Here is a 5155-nt window from a genome sequence, read left to right as displayed (position 1 = left end):
AGTTCAGCCAAAAAATACTCAGAAGAACAGGGCCTAAGACCTACACAAATTCTTAATTATAAGTTTTCTATAATAAATATTGTACACCAGAGTAAAAGTTAACTCAAAATGCTTAAAAGTCACCCTTATATATATAAATGTTAAAGTTATTTATTTTTTAGTGATAAAAGTTTTCCTTTTAATAAAAATTATTTCTTCAAAATCACTAATAATGCGTAAAATAAAAATTTAACCCTTTAAAAAGTTTATCCATTAATTTTTTTTATAATATAAGATTTAAGTTAATCAAAACATAATAAAAGTTACAAAAAATAACTTGGTAAAAGCTACAAAAACTGCGTAAAAGTTATCATGATGCACAATACATTTATTGTGCACTTTGTGCGTGCAAAACCTTTTGTAAGACCTAAACATAATGTGAGAGATTAAGAGTCGCTAAATTGACAATTCTTAAGATCAACAAAAAGTACATCATTATTGGGGAAAGAAAAACTTGTGAATGAAAATGTCTAAAACCCTGTTATTTTTAAACTGAACTGAATTGATCGAATTAAGTAGACCTGGTCAAAGACGGGCCAGGTCGGGTTCAGCCGGGCCACGACCTAAAATTCTGATCTAAAATTTTCTACTGAAAACCCGCTATTTCGAGCTAAAAAATGGGGCATAAATGTTCTAGTAGAATAACAAAGGAAGGCATAAAAGAGTAATCATGATTGAGGTAGGGAGACAAGGTGAAATGGGTTGGAGTGACCAAAACAAAATGTACACCTTTTGGGCAAGATGGACTTGAATAATGATCCAGTTCTTAATCTTATTGTCTCAAAGCATTGCTATGGACCCCAAAGATCTTGGTTGTAGGTCCAATTATTTAGCCCCTAATCTTCTAAAGTATACGGTCAACCGCAGCCTCAATTTAATATTATATTATATACGGAGTAGTTTTATATTAGCGTCTTTATCGATTTTAAATGTTAAAAATTCGTAGTAGTTAATCACTCTAATAAATCTCTAATGGGTTGGTGCTTAGTGTAGGAAATCATTATCGAATATTCTATGTATTAGTATTATATAAGGTTTTTCATTAATTGGTGTTAAGAATTAGATAATTTATATAATTAGTACGGAATAATTGTACCGAGATTGTTAAATTAAAGTTGAAATAAAAAGAGAGAAAATCCATTAAGCTAGGATTTGTATGATCATGTGAGTGTGAGATAATTATTGGATAATGAACTTCTAGTTATGGCCTCTTTTTTGCTCTTGAATGCATGGTTTTGTTTAATTACTTTTATTGATGAATAAGAATTTCTAGGACCGATTACATATATGTAGGACTATGTTCCGGTAAAATTAAATTTATAATGAGAATGAGTATCAATTTCACCCCTTAAAAGTAAAGCAAATACACATCAAAGTACAGAGTAAATCGTATTGACTCAAAAGTAAATAAACAGAATGTGCAACTTCATATACTTAAATTTTTCAACTTTTAAGGAATAAAGCAAATTAGTAAGCATAAAGTATCACATTACCAATTGCATGTTGGTTCAGTGGTGATTGAGGCTAAAACTTGGTAGGGAAGACTGCGTGTTCGATCACCCGCAACAATAATTGGGAGCGGACTGAAACTTATTCACCCAAAACTAGCCCCGAATCTGGATTACCCCTAAGGGTGAACCGAGTGGTAACACCAAAAAAAATAAAAAGTATCACATTAACAATTAACATTTCAATCTTTTTTTTATTTAAAATGTTGTTTTTGATAATTCATTAATTTATAAAAGTAAATGAAATGCTCGTAATGAAATGCTCGTAAAAGTAAATGAAATTTCATAAAATGTAAAGAAACTGAAAACCAGTTTAAAAATTCGCATAATTACGAAAATGTCATTAATGACACGAGAATCTTTTGGACCATCTAATTTTGGTGATCTAAGGGCTCAGTTTGGTTCTTAGTTTTAAATTTAGGGTATGGTTCTCACCGGATCCTGATTCTTTACATGTGTGTGTAACAAAAGCTTTGGAACTTTATAATCACACAAATGCTACAGGATCATAGATGTCGTATAATTTATACTCCGTACTTCCTCCGTCCCAAATTACTCGTTACACTTACCTTTGCACAAAGTTTTAGGTGATAAATGGTTATTTAGTTATCAATTGTTATTTTATTGAAAAAGTAGATGTGATAGGAGTTAAGGAGATATTTTTTTAATTGAATGAGAGAGGGTGTGGGGACAACAATCAATTAAGTGGTAAAAGAGAGACAATATAATAATTATGGGGTCATTCCTAATTTATAAGTGTAACAACTAATCTGGGACGAACGAAAAGGAAAGTGTAACAAGTAATCTGGGACAGAGGGAGTATTATTTTATATCCTAAACCCTTCTAAAGGCAAAAAGTCTCTCATTAGAATATTGAGTTGATTGCTTTTACCCCTCAAATCATTCTTTGAAAAAATAAAATTTCTCTTTAAAATAGTGTATTGTTGGATTTGCTCTTACATACTTCAATTACAATTAAGCCCTTTGTTTAGACAACTCTCTTGCTACTTTTGCATAGTCACCTAATTTTGTCTACCCTCCCACTCTCCCAACAATAAGTTATCTCTCTACTTATAATGAAGACAAATGCATCATAAATATGTTTATTAATGGTGTACCTAATTTCGCTTACTCAAATCCTATAATTTTCATATAAATAATAATATCACCAGTTTCACAAAAACCAATTTCACAAAAACATAGATTTTTCATACATTTTGTCAATGCCATATAAATATTATCAAGAAATCAAATCAATAATAATCACCAAAAAAAGTAAGCTAATCTAAGTCCAGGGCTAGCAATGAACGACAATACCAAAGAAAACAAAAATCCAACAAATGACGCAAACAATGAATCGGGGTTAAAGAGTTGAATATACAACTGAAGAGTTGTAACTTTTTTTTGAAGAAAAGGTAACAGACAAAGAATGTCCATGTAAAACATTTCCAAGCTTCCACAAATTTGCTAGTACTTTTCTCGGCTAAGTCGAATGAAATGAGTCATATATTGAAATTGCTTTCAGACTCATACTAATTTGGTTGATGGATTCCAAATAACTCCATAATTAATTATAAAGTTTAGGAATAGGAGAGATAGTTAGAAGTATAATTGTGGGGGGAAAGATCAAGTACCTGAAACGATGAAAAATGATGATTTAAATTAGAGAGGAGGAGAGAAAAAGTCGATGTTGGAGGATGTAATTCGCGTCTTTTCGTTGATGTTTTTCAACTCGATATTCACATCTGCGGGAAATTAGGATCTTCTTGTTGCGGCGTAGACAGATAAGCTTTGAGTGGATTTATCATAGACTTTTAGAATATGGAGTTTGGAGAGGAGGAAGCGACACATGTAGAAGATTGTGAATGAGGGTTTGTGTTTATTGGGGTTTGAGAGATTAAATTTGTTGTTTGATTTCTTCCTTATAAACGAAAGGTTGGTTGGTTGGTTGGTTATGCTATACTCCGTGATTTATAAAGGTATTTGGTGCTAATATTAGGACGGGAATTCGTGTTTCTACTCGAAACAAGGTTAAATAAAATTTTCTTTCATGACTGCACTATATATTTGATCCAAAGAATTAGGAAATTTCGGTATTAACTACCTTAAAAATACACCATTGTTGTATTTACTACCTTATGACATTTTTATTTGAAATTGCTACCTTAAACTTCAATTATTATTTTTATTTACTACCACTTTACAGTTTTCTCATTTTAAAATTAAGATATCTCTTTTGCTTCTTAATCTTAAAAAGATTCAAAACTCATTATTTTTCTTTTTCTATAGGGATTTCATTGAGAACGACATTTCAAAACAATTTGTTTGATAATTCATAAATATTTTAAAATTTTACAAGTAATATTTAATTTGTTTTACCTTTTATGTTAAAAGCAAAATCCTTATGGAATCCTTACACATAAATTAGAAGAATGGGGTTTGAATAACTTAAAATGATTAAGAAACGAAAAAGATATCTCAATTTTAAAATGAGAAAAATCTAAAGTGGTAGTAAATAAATAAAAAATTCGGAACTTTAAGTTAATAATTTAAAATAAATATTTCATAAGATAGTAAATAAAAAATTGGAGTATTTTTAAGGTAATAAATACCAAAAACATCCAAATAATTACTACCGATTTATTGGCGCAGCTAGGGAGGGCACGCTACAAAGTGTATTCTTCTGAATTATGCTAAATGATTATGTGTTAATAATATGTTTCCTGGCTTTATGGTTTTTCCGCATGATTTATGTTTATTCATATGTATCATAACCTAACAGTGGTATCACGAGCCTCTTATTATTTTCATAATCTAAATTGCATGAACATGTTCAAAATTTTACAAATTTGCAAAGAATTAAAGGGGTGATTAGTTTTCGTAATTAATTGCATATTGCGTTTATTTAATTATATGGACGCAGTTTTTTTTTTCGGCAGAATATTCGTTACTCATCCAAATCGAGTGATTTTTGTGTCAATTCCGCATGTAAAAGGCATTCTAAAATTTTGAAAAAAACAATATTTTTCGCCGAAACCCAGAATTCCCAAATTCGAAGCCTAACTATGACTTTTCGGAGGTTTTAGTTTTTCGAACGCAAAAGTTTGTAAATTTAAGATGTTAAATTGAATATTTGCGATTCTTGTTGATAAATTTTGAGTTTTTGATTGACCTACAGTATATGTTTCACAATTATGAATGCCTAGACTTGTTAATTATACAAACTAATTTGTAATTATGATTAATTTGTTGAAATTCGAATAATTTAGAATTGATTTGTTTTTCATAATTAATTAATAATTTAATTAGGTATCCATGATTAAAATCCACCATAAAAATTGTTAATTTATGTTAAATTTTAAATTTTTATGACCTATATTTGAATCCATGTTAATCGGAAATTAATTGATTAATAAATTTTCGATTTTTCGCCCTAAAATTATGAAATTAATATGATTTATGAATTTGTCATTAATTTTAAATTAAAAATTTTAAATTTTTATGAAAACGCCCATAAATATTGCACGCACAAAGCAATGGAAGCTACGTGTTACCCTTAAGGGGTGTTGTATAGCGCGGGCACGCGACGACGAGCAAGGGAGCTCGTC

The sequence above is a fragment of the Spinacia oleracea genome, chromosome 6 (genome assembly GCF_020520425.1).
Source record: "Spinacia oleracea cultivar Varoflay chromosome 6, BTI_SOV_V1, whole genome shotgun sequence".
NCBI lineage: Eukaryota > Viridiplantae > Streptophyta > Magnoliopsida > Caryophyllales > Amaranthaceae > Spinacia > Spinacia oleracea.
This window is presented reverse-complemented; position numbering follows the sequence as displayed.